General features: G+C 37.3%; 1 protein-coding gene across 7 annotated transcripts in view; it reads left to right on the plus strand.

Moving 5' to 3' along the window:
* The window catches only part of APBB2 (amyloid beta precursor protein binding family B member 2), a 180,131-nt gene that overhangs the window by 15,930 nt on the left and 142,827 nt on the right, over positions 1-21,374 (plus strand). For 6 of the 7 annotated variants that reach the window (XM_072406280.1, XM_072406281.1, XM_072406279.1 and 3 more), the window contains exon 2: positions 18,166-18,236. The gene's annotated coding sequence lies outside the window, so the exon portion shown is untranslated. Of the gene's footprint in view, positions 1-7,663; positions 7,710-18,165; positions 18,237-21,374 lie in introns of those variants that run through there. The other variant, XM_072406282.1, reaches the window with a different exon arrangement.

Here is a 21,374-nt window from a genome sequence, read left to right on the forward strand (position 1 = left end):
CATTCTTTAGAACTCTAATAAAATGGCCAACTACTGCAGTGCAGTACAGCTGTGCCATTGTTAGGAGGTATAAATGCAAATAAAGGCCTCATAGGAAAAGTTTGATGATCTTTTCCCCTTTACACCCCATCAACTTTTCTCAATGGCACCCAGCAGTGTTATCGATCACAATTTAGGCCTGATTTATCAAAGCTCCCCAAAGCTGGAAAAGAAAAACTATCATGGGAGAATCAATTCCAGGTTTGCTGGATTACCCAAGTTCTCCTATGATAGTCTTGAAGAGCTTCAATGAATCAGGACCAATGTGTAACTAAGCTTAAAATTATGCTTGCCGAAATCAAGGACAAGGTAGCAGGAGAACTGTTGATGTGTGGACCAGGGTGGTCTGGAAGGCAGCATTAATAGGAATTCACTTTTAAACTTAAAGCTAAATTCCAATCACTTTGTAGCTGTTTGCGTTCATGTTCTTTAAAGGAATTCTGTTCTTATTCTGATTGTCACTGCATGCCAGCTGCTTAAACTTTCATTGGAAGCTGCAGCAAGTCTGGCAACTCCTGCTTCATTTCCTGGCTGATGGACATCCAGCATCAACTAGCACTTTCATTCCCCAACCTTGCTGTCTCTGGTCTGCCCCTTTCATTTAATATTATTATTATTAAGATATTATTATCATTAATAAACAGGATTTATATAGCGCCAATATATTACGCAGCGCAGTACATTAAATAGGGGTTGCAAATGACAGACAGGTACAGACAGTGACACAGGAGGAGAAAACGTCCAGAGGAGCTTACAATCTAGGTGGTGGGGAAATCTGACACAATAGGAGGGGAGATATGGAGTGGTGAGAAGTAGTGAGGGTTTTAGGAGACAGAAGAAGACAGGTGGGCAAGTTTGCAGAGGTGGGTTTTGAGTGCACTTTTGAGTACTTTTAAATTTTGGTAGATCAGCATTATCTATAAGCATTAACTGGGGTAGAGACCAAATGTAATGCTGTAATGCAGCCTGCCTTGGTACGTCCTCTCCTGCAGACCAAGGTATAGTTGTTCCCAAGAACCAGCTCATTGTTTGCATCAGTCTATTATTGTAGAATGCTGTGATTTAGGGAGATATGTACTACATCCTGGTGGCCCTTATATTCTGATCTGTGTGCAATGCATAGAAAAAAGGACAAATAGTGATCTAAAATACAGTATGTCATGAAAACAGAAATATGTAATTAGAATCTTGATGGGAATGAAGGATGGACCAAATGTTAGCAGATTAATCTTCAGCTTTTATTTTCTACCTACCTGCTCTGTCATCAGTAACTCACCTGTCTATTTTAGCTTTCATGCTCTTCACATAAATAGATCTTTTACCACCACAACAGCCAAGTGCTAAATTACAGTAGGTGGTTTAGTAGTCAGTAAAAAAAAAAAGCAGAAGCACCAATAAAAATACCAACTATAACCACATAATTCAGATTTTTTGCACACTGGTATGTTTTATCCTTAATACCATCTTCTTAAAAGTCTGGAATTTTTTTGCAGGATTTCAGACTTAGCTGTCTTATCAAATTTATAGCTGAGGAGACACTTCTGGGATTGTTTGACTGCATTGGGCATAAGGGTTAATTTATGTTTTGTGAGTAATAAGTCAACAATCTTTTTGGCAAAAGTGAAAATGCACTGCACAGAGAGAACTGTAACCAGCAAAGATCATGATGAGTCCAGAGTATAATTTTTATTATTAAACAGGATTTATATAGCGCCAACATAATATGCAGCTTGGTATTAGCTCTTCTACACTTGAGATCTCACAGTTTAATTTTAAACAACGTGCCAAATAAAGACCCTCTGCCACCCCTGGGCCATGTTTTCTGTTATGTCTAGGCCATGTTACCTGCTGTGTCTACATTTATGCCACTGGTATGCCTGGTAAACGTGTTGTAATGGTGATATACATCATTGGAAAATGCCACCTCCAGGGACCAAATAGGATGTTATCCCCTCCACAATGTCTACCAGGAACTTGCATAGGCCCACATAAACTATTTCTCCATGCTTCCTGTGGTAGGAGATAACATTATATCTATTTTTCCAGGGTACAGTTCTACATCCAAATCCTGAGCCCTTTAGTGTTCCCCCTTTTGTGAGAGATGTACCAGGACATATAGCTCTTTCACACACAGGGACGTTGGTTTTTTTATTTTTTTATTTTTTTTTTACATGATATGCTTTGGGTGTGTCTATATATCCTTTCCTCCTATTGTGTGTTACTTCCCCTCTTCCTAGATTGTAAGCTCCTTGAGGCAGGGTCTTTTCCTCCTTCTGTGTCACTGTCTATATCTGTCTGTCATTTGCAACCCCTTTTTAATGTACAGTGCTGTGTAATATGTTGGTGCTATATAAATCCTGAATAATAATAGTATATGTGTATATATACTATAGGTATAGTGTATGTTGTTCTTGGTTGGTTTGTGGTTAACAAAAGGCTGTAATGGAGAATGTGTTCAGTTGACAGCTCTTACTTTGTAACTTACTTTGTAGTTTGTCCCAGTTAGCGTCAAAGATGGGGACATTAATGAAAAATCTACAAAATGTATACAAATACACTTACAATAATTTATTTTTTGAACTTAAAATATTCTAAGCTTTTACTCTGATCTTAAGGTCACATTTTAGAATTGGTTAAAATGTGTTGCTATAAACTACAGCTCATGGGTATTAAGATTTTGTTTTTGCATAAGCAACCACAAATATAACCTTAGGATATGGTTAAAAGCAGCTCTCAGCAGGGTGCCAATGGTTTGTGTCCAGGAGAGTCTACAAAACATTTTTTATGTCAGGCTTGAACTAAGAAGATGTGCATGACCGCCCAGCGGCTAGCATTTTCAGATGAAGAGACCAGTAGTGATGTCGTCATGCTCCTCTTAGCACAGTTTCCTTTAAAGGAAAGAAAAAACAATTGCAGTTATTTAATTGCTCTTGTATGGGAAGTGCCGGTACTCATCCATTGCTTTCCCTGAATGTCTTCAATTTTCAAGTGGATTGAAAAAAAAAGGGCAATCCATAGTCAATCACATCAGTATATTTCTATACTGTTATTTCTGGAGATGAAGGTGCTGATCTCGTCCATATTAGTGACCTCTCCGTACTTGTGATTGTGTGTGGAAAGACTGGATGAATAAGGGCTCTTGTCATAATCAGGGAAGATGAATAAAGACAAGTGGGAATTTAATGGCTTTACCAACCGCTTCCCAGTGATGAGTAATTCTCCAGTGTCTCTTTACCATTTATTAAAAAACCCACATTGTGAGATCAAAACATAACTCCAAAATTGGTGTTCACATTTTATTTTTGATGTAACATTGGTGTGGTAGCATATTTAATAATTTATCTCCCTGGAGAGAATTTGTATATATAGCTCAGTGCTATGTAGGTTTGATGACTACAAACGGCACATTATTACAGACACAGAGCAGTCTCATTATGCTGCAGACATAATTTATAATGTTGTATTTTTTTCCACGGCTGCTGGGATAAGTACAAATGCATTATGTATTCCCCCACCTCCTAGATTGTAAGCTCTTCGGGACAGGGACCTCTTCTCCTGTGTCACTATCTGTATCTGTCATTTGGCAACCCCTATTTAATGTACAGCGCTACATAATATTTTGGTGCTATAAAAATCCTGTTTTTTAATAATATTAAAATTATAATTATTGTGTTTACTGAAGGTACATTTTATCCTAACTTCTGCCCAAGCCTAACTCATTGGGGTAGGTGCAGACCTTCACTTCTTGCTGGTGCCAGACAACTCCTGTGCGCGTGCACAGCTAATTGTGCAGACAAGTGGTTAGCACTCTGGCCTTTGCAGTGCTAGGTCCCAGGTTCGATTCCCAGCCAGGACATTATCTGCATGGAGTTTGTAGGTTCTCCCCGTGTCTGCCTGGGTTTCTTCTGGGTACTCCGGTTTCCTCCCACATCCCAAAAACATGCAGTGAGGTTAATTGGCTTCTCCCTAAAAAAAAAAAAAATTGACCTTCGACTACGTTAAAGACATATGACTATTGTAGGGCATTAGATTGTGAGCTCCTTTGAGGGACAGTTAGTCACACAACTATGGGCTTTGTACAGCGCTGCGTAATATGATGCCGCTATATAAATACTGTGTAATAATAAAGCAAAAGAGTGCTAACAGGCAGGTAGAAGGGTTGATGACAGAAGATACTTATACAGTACCTTTTATCTTCCCTATACCTACTTTCCAGCAATTTCTTTGCATTTCAACTAAAGTTACACTTTAGTAGCCAAAGACAGTCCCACAGAATCTGAAATACTTGAGGGGTTCTAATGGACGTTCATTCCCCAAATGGAAAAAGCAAAATGTCAGAAGCAAATTGTATTTTATTTTGTATTGGTTTTCTTCTTTTTATAATGCTGATGGTGTTTTGTTGACATATTTTTCCAAGACAGCAAAATCAGCTGTAGGCGTAAGTGCTTATAAACCACCAGATCATATTTTTTCTCATGTAAGACTAACAAAACTGAGAATGCGGGTATAAAACTTGTTTGCATTTATTCCCTTGTCAAAATGATATATAGCAAACTGAGGCATTACAAGTTCTGAACGGAGGTGTAATCAAAAGCAGTAAATCTGTGATTTGAGATGTAATTGTATTAGGTAAAAATTGCCGTTTACAAATATTATGGTGATCATCACTTTGGGTATTTTGCTTTCTTTTTTATTATGGCGGGATGTAAATCTAGATGTGTCCAATGTCCCTTTATGTAGACAGAAGCTCTTGGGTGTAATATACCGGTGTATGTAACCAATCAGTGCATGCATACCGGCAAATGAGATGGGTAATATCAACTTTACTACAACCACTGGCTCTGCTGTTATATATTTTGTATACATAAACCTTACTGTCAGGGAATTGAATTTCTGTTACCTAATCTAGCCCATTGCAAGTTTATATAAAGCTGCCTTCTGGGCTCTAAAAAATATTCTCTTTTACTTTATTTTGTTTTTGAGCCTGTTCATGTGGCAAAATCAATGCTTCTTTGTATTGGTCATATGAAAATCATTACAAGGAATATTATGCCAAGAATAGAAGTAGATTAGGTAGTATTTTAAGAACACTTCCTTTTTTCGTGTTCCTTTTTTTCAGTGTGAAGCACTCCTTTCAAAAGGCTATTTAACATACTGCATGATTCAATTTTCCGCTGTTTTCTTAAAGTAATGGTATTTTGAATAGAATAGGAAAGAAGTAGATTATTGCTGATTGTGCCACCACTGGTGAGCCTTAACCTTTCAGTTTGACCTGGTGACCATTGTTGCTAATCGGAAAATGTAAAATCCAAAATGTTAAATTTGTCACCAGAACAATAGGTGGGGGAAAACTGTCTAAAAGAAGATTTCCCCTAATTTTGTAGATGTACTCTCACTTATCTTTGGGATAAAAAAATTAGGAAGAGCCTGCTAACCAGACACATACATAAAAAAACTAATAAATTTAACCCTTCCTTGCTTTATTCAAAGTTTGAAAACATTTAATATCTGACTTTGCATACACAATTGATTTTACCATTTGCTAAAGGAATGTGTTGGTGGGCCAGAGCCAAAATACCTGTTTGAATTAAATTTCTCAGAGGTAGCATTCTGGGCTTTGCAGCACCAGGTTCGAATCTCGGCCAGGACATCTATCTACATGGAGTTTGCCGTGTTTGCGTGGGTTTCCTCCCGGGTACGCCGGTTTCCTCTAACAATCCAAACACTTGCAGTTAGGGTAATTGGCTCCCCCCAAAAAAGTTACATATGACTATGGTAGGGACATTAGATTGTGAGCCGCTTTGAGGGACAGCTAGTGACATGACTATGGACTTGTACAGCACTGCGTATACTGGTATTGAGCCCGAAGAAGATAAAAAGTAGTGTTTTCTAAGTGTCAAGTGTCAGAGAGTGTACCAGCTGCACAATATAATTGACCCGTGGAATGCTGCTAAGTGGCTTGCTACAGACTTTGAGAGTTGTACCCAACCAACCAATTGCAATGTGCAGCAAAAAAATGGAGAGCTTCCTTTTATATGAAATACCTGCTGTGCCTCACCGACCAGTCTTCAGATAGTGCAGCCCTTGATCACCAGCCAGACTTCAGAATGCATTCATTTATAGGAATGTGTACCCTACAGCCAAAGGAAGACGTACACTCTTAGTGTTATGACCATGGAAGTTCATACATGTATTGGACTGTACCAGACTGTGATTTATGGGGAGGTCCATCTGCCTCATTTTAACAGTTAATCAAAAAAATTCATATGAAAACTTACAATATGTTTATTTTTTGTAAAGAATGTTTGACAGGTAGTAAATGTAATATTTGAGTGGATATAAAAGATGGAAATATTGTTATTCTATAAGAGAGGCTATGGGGACTGGAAACAAATTTGTCATTGCACAGCATCAATGGGGACTGGAAACTTTTGATCACTTGACAGTTCATATTACATAACTGCGAGGCAAGTAAATAAACCAAGATGGAAAAATAGGCTGGCACCTGCCTCCGGGGGGATTGATCAGAGTCTTCTCCAAATTCAAGGTGCAGTTTAAGTCATGAGAGAATTTTTTTTTTTTTTTTTTTTTTTTAGAATGTGGAAATGGGGAAACAGAAGGACTGTAAGGAAACCCCCAGCATACACACTGCATAAATATATCATCATGTCACTGAACTAGGAGCTTACTGATGATCATGTAGACACTGAATATTTTTAAATGAGCACTAGTTTCTAGAAAAGGCTAGAATAGGCTGAATGTCTCAAGATGATATTAAACACAACAACCAAGGCTGAATATATGAATTCAGTACAGCGCTGCGTAATATGTTGGCGCTATATAAATCCTGTTTAATAATAATAATAATAATAATAATAATAATTATTCATGTCATATACATTGTTTATATAAATATAACATGAATGTCTGGCAAATGGACATCAGCCATATACCTCCCCACATCCATAATATTTCTAGGTCCTGACACTTCCACTACCTGGACTTTTGGCTCATTATTCTATAATAAATGCTGCAGCAAAATCTGCCTGTGATCTTTCTCTTTTCTCTGTTGCTCATTTCTCCATTAGCTTTTTTTTTCATCTCAAATCGAATTAAAGCTTTCCTTTTTAAATCACTTTATGGCTGCTGTACCACTTTTATTTCTGATAATATACATAAATACTATCTAAACTTGACACTCTGCTCCTCCATTGTCTTATATTGAATTCCTTACTCTTAACCTCTTCCTACATACTTCACCAGGACTGCCCTCACTCTCTGGAATTGTCTGCCTTGTTCGATGAAGCTTGTTCTTAACCGAAACACATTTAAACAAGTCATCAAATACCGTTTTTTTTTTTTTTGCCTGCTTAACCAGCTTACTCTCTCCCCTGATCATTACTTATTAGCCAGATTTCCATTTTTCCTGCTTATTTATGTAATGGAAACTGTCTTTTACAGTTGTCAGTGACACTAGGATGAACATGTGCACACAAGGCAAATCAGTGTTATGGAGTTGGGAGTTCGAAGATGAGCAGAAGGGAATCCTGCTGTGTACTCCTCCATTTGAAAAAATAGTGATCGTCCCCTCTTGGTCGTTTTGTGGTCCGACTTGGTGGAATGCTAAATTACATTGTGGACTGCTATACATATATACGCTGGATTTTCATGTGAGACAGTCGTTCAATTCAACTAGCATGTAAATATATCTTTCGACTGTTAGTTTGAATGACAAGGGTCCCCCTCTGTGTTAATGATTGTACTTGTATGTATGTATATATGTGTATATATTTATGTATGTATGTGTGTGTGTGTGTGTGTGTGTGTGTGAATATATATATATATTCATTGGGCCAGATTTGCTCATTATACATCATTTCCTCTTATCTCTGGCTCTCCTACTGGCTGAATTCAATATATTGTGACCATTGAGGGACAGCAGTTTTAGGAAGTAGGAGGTGAGGAATTGTTAAAAAAACAAAAAACCACCAGGAGGTAGTACTATTTGACCAAAGAGACATGTTATGTCTAACTCCCTGGCTCCTGGTGGCTTTTTATTTTCAGCTCAAAACTTCATGGCGCATGTACACAGAGCCAGCCTTCGGGGATAATGTAAATCCTGCACGTCAAATCAGTGAGAAGGAACACTAACTCCATGGAAGTCTGCCACTGAGCAGGCGGTGAAGATGGGGGCGGCCTAGCATGGAGCAATGACAGGTCTTGGACCTGTCATCGCTGCAGTGTGACTGCATAATCAACAAGTATGTTGTGTATACTTGCTTATTATGGCAGAAATCCCCTACCTCCTAGATTGTAAGCTCTGTGGGCCAGGGTCCTCTCTTCCTCCTGTGTCACTGTCTGTATTTGTCATTTGCAACCCCTATTTAATGTACAGAGCTGTGTAATATGTTGGCGCTATATAAACCCTGTTTAATGATAATAATAATAATAATTATGGCAGACTCTCACCACCCACCAACAAGTGGTTCTAATTTAAGCAGAGTTTAGCCAGAAACTAAAAGACACATAAAGCTGGCTGTGTGGTTAGGTGCAAAGCTACAGCCAAGTCCAGCTGCACAATGGATTTTTTTCAGCTTGCAATGTTCAGTTCAAAAGGTTATATACTAATTAGGATGATTGCTTTAGGAATCTTCAATTTTGGGATTAGTTGGGCTTTAAGGTAGTAAAGGAAAGGCAGCCCTTGGCTCAGTTACTATTGCATTTGCCTATAGGTCAAAAATGTCTCTGATATAATGAGTCATAATGGCTTGGAATTCATTTTGTTGTGGGATGAGATGTTTTTATTTTACTGCAGGATGATATGGTGATGTGTGATCTCTCCACACCAGGTTTGGGAGTCAATGGCTGGAGGTGATGCTCATTTCTGAGCCCCTACAAGCCAAATTCTCCGCATAGCTCTCATTCTTTGTGCAGCTGGGTGTGTAGCTTGTTGCTAGGTAACAAGGTATGCAGTAAAAATGACCCATCGGCTGGCAAAAATGACTCCGTATAATAGAGAACTGAAAGATGATTTTTCTATTCTTCCGCCGTAACTGGTGGGATTTCTAGAAGAGTATACATTTGTGTAAAATACGGCCTTTATTGATCTTTTCAATAAGCGGGGTATCATCTTTGAATTAGCAGCTGTTAATTATAAACCCCACATCTGACACAATTACGTATCTGTGTTCACTGCTTCCACCTAATTATGGAGAGAGATTCTACAAATGCAAAGATTGAGTACTGGTTAGAGGGAAATATCACAAATTAATATTTTTTTGGTGTGACAAATAAAGCACAGTGATTGCAGACTGCAATATCGTATACCTTTACTATTGTCGCTGAACCATTATGTAAAAGAAAAATATGACACCTTTACTGGTTAAAGGCTTCGATCCCTCTGCTATCTTAGTCGAGTCAATCTTGCGTTATCTTCCTTCCAGCGTCGGCTGGACACCGGCTTCCTCTTCTGGGTTTGTACTCCACACATTCTCGCACTGCTCAGATGTGAGACCAGGTGATGTGCTTCCGGAAAATGTAAAAAAAAATGGGAATCTTACTGCGCATGAAATCAGCATTTTTTTTCTGAGTAGAGGAAAGCACCTTCTGCGCATGCTTGATTTTGTGCATGCGCAGAAGGTGCTTTCCTCTACTCAGGAAAAAAAATGCGCAGAGAGATCCCTATTTTTTTTAAATAAAGTGCTGATGGCATGCGCAGCCTCCTGGAAAACCTGATGTAGGTGTTCCAGGAGGCTGTGGGCTTCCTATTCCGTCTCTACCACTGTCCCAGTAAGACCAGAAGGGGAAGGGCTTCCTCTAAATTATGATTAAAAAAAACAAACAAAAAAAAACATTTTTTGTCATGTAAAAGGGTTATCTACCTTTTTTATATAAAAGTAAAAAACATGATGATAGATCTGATTTAGGTAAACTTAGTGCAATGTCAAATTCGCAAAAATGCTTCAATTTTTTTTATTATAAATATTTTTTGGTTATAATTTATTCAGTTTTAGTATATAAAAATAGGGGTGCTTTGAATTAAAATTGAAAATGAAAATTATGGTCTAAAAAAGGCAGTGTCTACCTGATACAATACCAGTTGTTAGCTTACACTGATGTTGGGGGTTTATTTTTGTAATATATGTAGGACTGTTGATCACAGTTTGTGTTGCTTAGCAGTGTTAGATTGTAAGCTCTTTTGGTAGGGCTCCCTACTCTTTCTGTATCGTTGTTTGTATCTGTCTGTCATTTGCAACCCCTATTTAATGTAGAGTGCTGAGTAATATGTTGGTGCTATATAAATACTGTTTAAAAATCATTGATTAGCTGCATATAGCTCACATCTGCTCAATCTGTTTAAATCTGTTTCTTTTTTGATTTATTGATGCTCGTGAAAGGACACAATTGGTTAGAATGCATATAAAAAAGGTATGGAAAAGGAGTAGACCCATCCTTAAACAACTAATTAATAAGGCTTTTGGTAAGCTGCAAAGAATTTTATAGTTCACAGGTGTCCACTTTTAATATTAAAGAAGATCGCAAAACAATGCACATTCTGCCCCTGCATTGTTCATTCTGCATTTTCAGGAATGTACATGTCTATTATAGTGCCTACATACTTATATATTATACTGCCATGCCCTCTGAAAGTGTTCTGTAGTAACTGGCACTAAAATGTTGGCAGAATGTTTTGCTTTTGCGTTTGTGCTTTTACCTTACATTGCCTCCACCTTGCCAACTTTCTTCCCATAGTGCACCCTTTGCCATCTCTTCCCCAGGTAAATGACAGCTATGCACTAGGCCATCCACATGATCTAAAATGGCTCTATACAAGGGTCAGAATAAGTAATCTGACTTACAATACTATACACTTTCCCTGTCAGTGCTTTTAGGATATATGCATTGATCATCAATACAAATTGTGTCAAGTAACCATGTAGTCACCACAGCTGAACACAACAATCACATCACAATGTAATCTGCCCCAGTCTTTTAATATTTTAATATTTCATACACCATAATATATTTCACATATCACCCAATCTCTCAGATTTCCTCATTGCCCTTAAACATGCAGCTTCCAGTATCTGCACCAGAGAAATAAGAAAATAAACCATGCCAAAATCACTCTGCTATTCCACAATTTACTCTTTTGCTTCAGAGAAGAACAAGATTCTCATTTGCATGTGGCTGCTGGATTTCAAGAAGTTAGAGCAAAGGAAGTCTCATTTACTCTGTAATGAGAACACCAGCATGCTGCTGAGCACTTGTAAGAATAAAAGCCTTCATTTATTAACTTAATAGGCTGTAAAGGCCTTTCAGCTTAGTATTCCTAAATAAATATAACCCTAAATCCCTGTGAATGTGAGGATTCACTCTGTACTAATGAGATATAGGACAAATCAAGCTGTATGGCACTTAAAGCGTGTGCACTCTAAGGAGCTTATGTGAGCCAAGAGGATTAGTAAAATCGTATTGGGATGGTACATCAAAAGTCAAAGCTGAACAAAATAGCCAGAACTGTACATGTCACAGAGGTACAGTAAAATTCTGGTATCGCACAAAAAGGGAATATCTGATGACTCGTATGATGGTTACAGTAAGTTTTATGGTCCTAATGCCCAGGGCACCATTCCTGCTGTCTGAAAAGAACAGGAAAATGGCACTAAATGCTATTATAGGTTTATTTCTTCGACGTTGTGTATATTCTATCTCTGGCTTCCTGTTTTCTTGTACATTTTATGTGTTTTCTGATGTTCTCTACTTCCTTCTTTATGATCTATTTTTATACAGTTCATTACAAATTTCCATCGGCAGGTACATGATAGCCATACAGACAATAAAGCTATGCTTAGCATAAAAAATGAAGCAAATACAGTGGCAACACAATAACACTGCAAATACCCATCGACTGAGGATAAAAGCTGGGAAATTATCCAGCCAGTTAGGAACAGAAAAAGAAACGTGTGCAATATTCTTTATCTCTGATGTGGAACAGTAGGCCTTGCATGAAAAATATCAGTGCTACCATTTATCTTTATTGTGGAACCTACACACAGTTATAGGTGAAGCAGACAAATGAAAACTGATTAATTGGTCCAGAATATGATAATCATGTCAGTTTTTAATAAAATGTTAGAGGTTTTGTTTTTGCAACAGTTTGTAGTAAAACACATTGTAAAGCTCTCCAATGATTTTCACTAATGTACCGGTAAGTACTTATTTACTTAAGTAATTACTTTGAAGCAGTGTGAAGTACATTCCTGTGTTTGTACACTGTATGTTGGGATGGTAAGGAGGCTTCTTAACATATTTGTCAACACCCTGCCAGGAATACATGCTGTTATAGAGTTAGTATTGTCATGTAAGCAACACGTGATCTCCTGGAGTGGTCAGATTGCTAAGGAAATTGAGGATTACAGCATATTTTTACAGTAAAGCAGCAAATTGCCAGTTAATTTTCCTTTACATAATGTACACAAGCAAACCCATCAATTAAATTCAAAATTTCAAATCATTATAAGTATTTTATCATACACTTTTATGTGATAGTGGTCCATTAGCAATAGATGTGCAATAGGATAAGACCATTCTTAAATGTGGTCATACATGGGTGGATGTCTTGCCAAATATGATTGGCTTTTGAGACATTGGCCCTGATTTAATAAAGCTCTCCAAGGCTGAACAGGATACACTTTCATCAGTGAAGCTGTCTGATCCAGCAAACCTGGAATGGCTTTCTTCAAAGTCATTTGCTATTTGCAAGCAAATGATTTAAATCCTGTACCAAATCCAGTTTTTCTGGATCACCTAGCTTCACTGATGAAATTGTATCTTCTCCAGCCTTGGAGGGCTTTAATAAATCATGCCCATTGAGAAAGACCTTCATGCCTCTCAGGGTTTCAGAAAAGCACATACAGTGGGCCCTATAAGGTAGGAAAGGAGATAGGATGACTATGCTTACTAGGCATCTATTCCTATAAAAAAGAAATCCTTTTTTAGTATGCTGTTATTTTATTTTATTATTAATTCCATTAATCCTATGCAATCTTTATCTTGTTATAAATTGGAGCCAGCCTTCGGGAAGGGAACACGTAACATGCGTCATTCAGCAGAGCTTGTTTACCTCCCCGTGTCTGCTGTGGTGCTTGGGCTTCAGCCACTAGAGAATTCATCTATATTAAGAAATTTGTTTTGTCTGACTGTTTCCATGCATTGTAAAAAAAGATCTCTGCACCATGGAATCCAAATCAAATACTAAACTAGTTGATCCATATAGAACTAAGGTTTGTAAGCTCTAGCTAGTGTGGCATTTTCTACCCATCTTTCCAAGGGAATAATTAGCAGGAGGTGTGAGGGGTATAGCTGTCCCTGGACTTTGGAACCATAACTTCCAGTCAATACAACTTTTCTTTATTTTCTAGCTTTTTGCTAAGTGCTCAGATTGTGATTTTGCTAAGTGCTCATTGTATATTAAATAGTCGACTTAATTCTCCTTTTTTTTCCTTTTTTGATATCCTTTGGACCACTGTTTTGTTTTGTTGCTCCAACAAACATGGGCTTAAAATACATTTTTATTCTGCACTGAGCACTACCTGGTGTTTGGGGTAGAGATCTGAATTGGGCAGACCCTCGATTACCCCAAATTTAGGGTAACGATTTGAACTGGTTGGAGCCATAATGACCCCCGAAACATTAAACATTACCTTTGCAAATTCAGCTGATTTATCAGTGTATGTGAGCTGGAGTGTTTTAGCTCACATACACGTGCATCTGTTTGGTCTAAAGTACCAAAGAACTATAGCAATCTTTGTTCAGACACCTAAAGTCTTATTTTGAACAAACACCTATAGAACAGAAGTGGTTGTTAATGGGTCCTCCACGGATCCTGCATTTCCCGCATGTAAGGTATTACAGTATCTGATTAACTTGTATTGGTTTACTTTATGCTAGGTCGATTGGAAAATCTGCCTGACAAAGCTATTACCAATGTCCTTTGCTTGGGTTTGTACGTCAGTGTTTAAGAATACATATTTATGCAGAAATCCTTTAGTTTTTTTATTTTGTTTGTTTTTACATTAAACCTACATATTCAACAGTCACCTAGTGATTTTAACAGTTTAACATATAATATAACTAATTGTAGAATATTGTACCATCTTTGCTATTGTTTCATTTAGAAATTTTGGTATTTAAGAAAAACTTGCAAACTTTAGTGATGAGCATATTTAAACATGCAATTAAAAAGCTTTAAACCCCTCCTGACCTTTTGTAGATGTAGACCTTCTGGAGCAATTATTCATCAAAGTTTACAACATATCCAATATAGAAAAAGACAGTCTCTAGCAAGAAATTCTCCTCCACTATTAGTATTACACAGCTATAGCTATACATTACTAATTCAGAAATAATAGCAGGTAAATACCTTTATCATGTAAGATGTGTGTAGTCATATGACCACCGATCCCCACAAGCTTGCAGTGGGTGGGTTGTGGATAAGCTTTGACCTCCCCTTTCTCCAATATTGATTGAAAGGGAAAGAGGAGCAGTAGGGTTTTGACTGTTCATTGACATAATGCTCAGCCATTGTTTAACCAAGGAATAAAGCTACGTACACACGTCAGATTTTTATCGCCCGATAATCGGCATCGGCCAATTATCGGGCGAAAATCTGCCGTGTGTACAGTCGGTGTCGTCCATCGTCCGGACGACCGACCTGCCGGATCCACGGACGATGGACGACAGCCGATCCTAATGAAAGGGAGGGGAGAGCGCGCAGCAGGGTGCCGCTCCGTCGCTCTCCCCCTCCCCTCTCCATAGAGCATGAACGGTGCTGTATGTACAGCACCGTTCATGCATCGTGCACTCCCTTGTCGTTGGAAAGGATCGTGAAAGATCCTTTCCAACGACAAAAATTGCAAGTGTGTACGCAGCTTAACTCTGATTTCTCTATCCCAACCTATTCGTTCATTATGGAGCAAAAAAGCTCCTGAGCCTTCCAATATCATTGGAGGCCATGAACAGTCTTTTTCATCCTCTATACCCAGCCCTCCCAACTGCAAAAAAAAAGGGAAATGAGTTGTGACCTTCCATAAAAGCAAGAACCTAAGTAATGCATTGTTTTTTTCATATAGCTGGAATTGAGGCTACTTGTTTGGTAAAAATGTAAGTTGTCCAAATTGTTTTACATTAACATGCACTTTATTCAAAAAACTCTTTGAAAAGAACCAATTTATTAATATTATTATTAACACATTATTTATTTAGCACTGACAAATTACAAAGCGCTTTACAATGTCTATAATCATGTTACTAGCTGTCCCTCAAAGGGGATCAATTTATTGTCCCTACCATAGTCATATGTCATTAATATGGTCTAAAGTCAGTTTTTTGGGGGAAGCCAATTAACCTAACTGCATGTTTTTGGAATGTGGGAGGAAAACAGGATACCCGGAGTAAACCCAAACAAACATAGGCAGAACCTACAAACTCCATGCAGATAGTGTCCTGGCCTAGATTTGAACCTGGAGTCTAGTGCTGCAAAGGCCAGAATGCTAACCTCTGACCCAACCGTGCTGCCCCTAACCAGTTAGAATATTATGTTATCACAGCTTACCAGATCTGTGTACAGATCTTAAGCCCCATGTGGGGTAAACTGTGCCAGTGGAAGTGGTGTCTGATTAAGGGTTTGCCCATCTGTCATTTTGCAACATAGCTAAATAAAACAGTTTGAATTATAAGAAAAACTGTTAGGTAGTTCGGAATTTCTTGTTTGGTTAGTGAATTACGGTAAGGTTTCTGTGTTGCCAGATCCTGACAAGTACTGGAAATGAACAGCTGGAATGGGTTCCTATAAGAAACAGACACTTTCCTGACTGGTGTTTACCATGAGCCCCATTCTCCGGTTCAGCCTTTGTCCATCATTAATTGCCCCGTGTGTAAAGTTCTTGTGATTGAGGTGAGGAAGCAAATTAAGTCAATGTTTTCCCCTTGTGTCACAAGTAATTTCTATCTTACACAGAGATCATTATTCACAAATTGCTGCATTTGTAGAAAATTAGATTACTGATTTTATGGTAGACCTTTGACTGGCTGCCATGATTGATTAGACTGTGTAAAGAGGTATTTAGCCTAGCATCCTTGGTTGCATACATGATTCATCAATTACACTGGAAAGTACTAAACATTTTTAAGGACATATGACCCAAAACTAATGCAATCATTCCCACCATACAGACAAGTAACATGACTTCTTGCCGCATGCAGAAAATTAATAGAACAGCTTTTCGAGTAAACCAAATGAATAAACTTTTTAAAAGAAAAGATAATGCACAATGAGAAGGCATGGGGAAACCACACATTATCTGAGATTTGCTTTTCCTGTGAGTTAGAGCAACTATTAAAAAGCAAGGGAAGGGTATTCTAAAGATAGATATGTGAGCCAGTTACATACAATACATTTTGTTCATCTTTTTTAATGCCAATTTTATTCACATATGCAAATGTATGGATTTATTTTCCATTCCTTTCATTTCCGTACTCACTAAAAATGAATGGGTAGTAATACTATGTTATTCACTCTCTATAATGCTGATAGAGAATTTGTTCTGGATTTAAGGAGTTAATTTTGTTGTTTCTGCTCTTTTACTTTACAACACAGAAGTAGAAAAACATTTGAGACTTTCAAGGTGCCATAGACATAAAATATTGTACATGTTGCTGACAACAAAAACTGAAATGATATTTTCCCAAGATTTTTTTTTTCAGTGCCTGCTCAGTGCCTCTGTATTGTGACCCAACTTTTCAGTAACCACCCATAAACAGCCTTGTGGTTACTGAAACTTGCTAGGTGGTGTGCCCGTCTAAATAAAGGGGTCTGGTGAGCATGTTGTGAATAAAAGGGTCTTTTATTGACTATTTAATTTAAAACAACATCTGTGTACTTTCACCCGTCTAAACATTCCACTTCACTAAAAATGTGGGCTGTGTCTTATTGATGGGATTTGCATGTTCTTTAGTACTAGTGGAATCCAGGATATGGTACACCTTATCAATGGGAGGAATTACCACAGGATGGGGTTTATGTGCACCTGTCAAAAAGAAGCAAGTAGATTTTAAACCCCTCAATTATCTTGTAATGAATGATATTTTTCTTTTCATTATCTTTATATGAATTATAAATAAAATGCTACAACATTTTGAAAACATTTTGGGTGAGCTAGTTGTATTGCTGTACTTGCAACAACAACAGAGTTAAGTATAATTTGTGATAACTTTTTTATTTGCAATAACAGGAATTTGGACCCACTACCCATTTTTCTAATGTTTGTTCTAAAAATGTAACTGTGCAAATGAAAAAAAGTATCATGGGCAATACTTTGTTGAAAAGGTTGTAAAAATTATGATATTTTGTTGTTGATTTTTTTGGTGTTGCAGCAAATGATATGAAGTCAGGAAGTAATCTCTCTAGTCTTCCTTGTGCACCTAAATCCATTCTTTAACTGGAATTTGCCTCACTTTTCAGCCAGTGCTACCTTATCCTACCCTAGGCATGGATAAGCAGAAAGAAAGCACCTAGGTGGCAACAAAGGAGACCATGCCGAATCATATTTTTATATATACAAGGTTTAACTATAGATCAGCAACTTGGTTGCTTTCTACATTGGGGGTGATTCGGTTGTATATATATACTCTGCACTCGTGAGCAGAAGGGGTGCCAAAGGGGTGGGGTATCCTTTCATATAATTTTTTCACGATTATAGAACAGGGATATTGATATTATAAACCCAGTATTTAGCTTGGATTTTACTTTAATTCAACTAGAATGTGATAGAAAGACACCCTCCTCTTTAGTTAAAAATTGTATTAAAAGGCAAATAAAATTTGTCTTGCAGTGTTCTAACTTCAGTAAGTTGTGTCCTGTAGCTTTCTGTAGATTGTGCTGACCTTTAGAATGATTGCTAACAAAGTCATATATCAATGTGAGAACTCTCCCACAATAAATCTCTCTACTGCATCAAGCTAGCTCTATAAAATGTATAGGCAGAATATGACTGACAGGGGTTTTTGTTATGCAGCTCTTGTCCTACTGGACTCTTCATTCTTTCTTTTGTCTTTTTGTTACAGAATTCAAGTCATGTAGCAGAAATGAGCTAAACCTCAAATCTAAATGCAGTAAAGATTTTAACAGGCAGAAGGTAAGATTGCATCATACACAGCAGGAATTTGACGGTTCATTCTTTATAGCTGTACATAGTGCAAGTGTAACAACCTTTTAGTGATAAAATGCTGTTATAAAATGGAATAAGCAAACTGGAAAATTTTAAATTCTCAGACATTTTCATACTTATTCACAGATGTTGTTTAATTGTCCGTTCATTTATGGGTTTCGGTGGCAGCAATCAGAGAAAAGCGGATCATCCTTTTATTTTTTGGCAGTAGATTAAAACTCTTCCTTAAGGATTTCAAAGTATTCTCATGCTCCCTGGGGAAAAATAAACATTTTAAGGTCTTCTGGGTCAGTCTGTATATTTTTCTGGGTATTTTTTAGGTATTATTATTATTATTAATAAACAGGCTTTATTTACTGCCAAAATAATATGCAGAGCTGTACATTATATAGGGGTTGCAAATGAGGGACAGATACAGACAATGACACAGGTGGAGGAGAGGACCCTGCCCCGAAGAGCTTACAATCCAGGAGATAAGCCCATTACAGCTCTAAAGGGAACCTCAAAAGCATGGTGCTTTAAATCAGGGGTCTGCACCCTTTAGCTCATTCTTCCTCTCTGTGAAGTTTAATAATATTTATCTACCACCACATTATCTGAAAATACTTTTATAGCTACTGCTGTTATAAAGGTGGTACATAATTAATAGATAATAATAATGATATCTTTGTAAATATTGTAAACATTTGTTTTTGGTGTCCACAGCTGCAATTATTATTATTACAATGCTAAATTTTGCTAAATTTGTAGTAAACATTTTTTACTAGCACTGCTCTTATAGCTCTAATTGTGTTCAAAAGCTCAAGAGCAAACTTCCATTATTTATTATTTGCCTATGGACCCCAGACATGTACTGGCCATTTTATAAATCGCTTGGATAGTTTTGTAGACCCTCGGGGGCTTAATATTGACTACTTAAGGGGAACATTAAAAACTCCTGTTTTGGTTAGTCATTGGTCATCTGGACTAGTACAACACTAGTTCTTTAATTACTAATTTTTAATTAAAAAAAAAAAATATTTATATCTAAAGCCAAACTTCTATCTTATTTTTAGATTTATGGTTAGAACTATTGCAGTTTTTTTTCTATCCCTGTCCCATTTGACCTCTCCATACACCTGCTGTTCTGGCAGCAACTGTAGAATTTTAGTGGAGTTAGAGAAAATTAATTATCCTGATGGGAACATAAACAGCAATAAAAACCTGTTAGGGGTTCTTTCCCATCCTCAATAAATCCAAATCTCACAAATGCTTTGGCTTTAGATACACTTAAAGCTTCACCTCATGCAGATCTAAAAGAAAAAAAAACATTTAATTGTGTGTTTAAAAATATGCTTAATACATTGAACCATTGTTAAGAACCTGAGTGTTTTGCTCATTGGGAATCAAATGGGGAGATCGGGATCAACATCGCAGTGTTCCTCCCAGCATCTTTTAGCCGGACGCACCACCTGGTACTTTTCACCACCACCCGCTGTTTTTGGGTAGGTATTGAAAAGTTTGGTCACAATACGGGGTCCGCCACAGGCCTACAGCTTCTTCCCACCCAGCTTAAAAAAAAATCCTGGGGAGGAATACATAGCACTTGCGCATATATATATATATATATATATATATATAAATACTGCCAGCTTGTCTTGGAGGACATGCTCACTGGATTGCAAAGAAGTATACAGAAAGGTGCAGGACCGGGCTGAACTGTTTGTCAGGTAAGTCTGCATTAGAGGGCTAGATAAAAAGAATCACATTTTTTTGGTAATGACATTAAGGGCACTAAAGTTTAATCAATGGGTCCTTGTTTTTAGAAAATATACAAGACATTCAAAAGAAACCTTTTAAATATATTTCCCACAAGTCTTTTCCCATAAGTTGTGTGTTATATTAAACATTTTTTACATAACAGCCATTTTTTGCAAAGTCAACCTAAATAAACATGTCGCCATAAAGGGTGTTGAAATTATACCCAGTGGCCTAGCCTTGTTGGCAGATTTTTGTTTGATCGTGCTGATTTATATTATACTCAATTTTTAGTGTTCGGTAAATCTAGCAACTAGACTTTTTATATATATTTTTGTTAAACATTCCAAACACTAATTAAAATCAGTTGGTAATAAGAGTAGCAATTGGGACTACTTTTAAGGGTTTGAATACTGTGGAATTCCCACCCTGATGGAACTGAATGAGTCACTAGGATGAGTGGTGTACTGTTTTCAAAAATAATCAGTATGTCCAGTGGTTTTATTTATTGCCACTTTATTGCCATTGGTTAGCAATCTTCAGAATAACAAAAAAATGAATTAAAAATGTGCTGCGACGGAGATAAATGAAAGCAGCCAGAAGGGAACAGATTGCCCGGAAGACCTAGGAACGACTCATAATCATTTATCACAGGCAAGCCTGCCTTGAAGAATATTGCTGTTTAATAAACATGTCCTAATATACCCTGATGACCAGCATGTTCCTATTCTATCTCTCCGCTTTTATTCCATCTGCAATGTACTATCTTACTGCGATATTCACATTGTTGACTTGGCATTTACCTTCTATAACCCATTTGTCGGAGTTTGTTGAAGATAAGGATGGATGAAACAAACGGCAATTTAGCCTGCACCTGTGATAAATAGGGGTTTAGAATAAATGCAGATCCCCAACCATATTGTTATATAAGCCACAGATTTTCATCAAAGCTGAGCATTGCTTGAAGACATTTACAAACACAATTTATCTTTGCTGAAAGAGAAAAAACGAGAATTGTTTCTCTAAAGTCTACAAAAAGTGGGTGTAGAGGCAGAATGACTGCATTCACATTGCTTAATGTTGAACAGCATTTATTTTGTGCACAGATGGCCAATCTATTTCTTGTTTACTTGTGCTAGTTATGGATCTCTGTTTTGCATTTGTCATGTTTAGTATGGATTCTACAGACTGAAGCATAGAATATTCCTCTTTTAGCATAGCATAAATGGACTCCATGCTAGAGCTCCTGCACATATCAATAGGAAGAAAACATATTGCAGTTATAGATTATGCTAAGCAAACAGCCTTTAACAACATTTGTTTCAGAGTTAGAAAATAGCTCTGGTTATAAAGCATTGAATATAGCAT

Source organism: Pyxicephalus adspersus, chromosome 3 (assembly GCF_032062135.1).
Source record: "Pyxicephalus adspersus chromosome 3, UCB_Pads_2.0, whole genome shotgun sequence".
Classification (NCBI taxonomy): domain Eukaryota; kingdom Metazoa; phylum Chordata; class Amphibia; order Anura; family Pyxicephalidae; genus Pyxicephalus; species Pyxicephalus adspersus.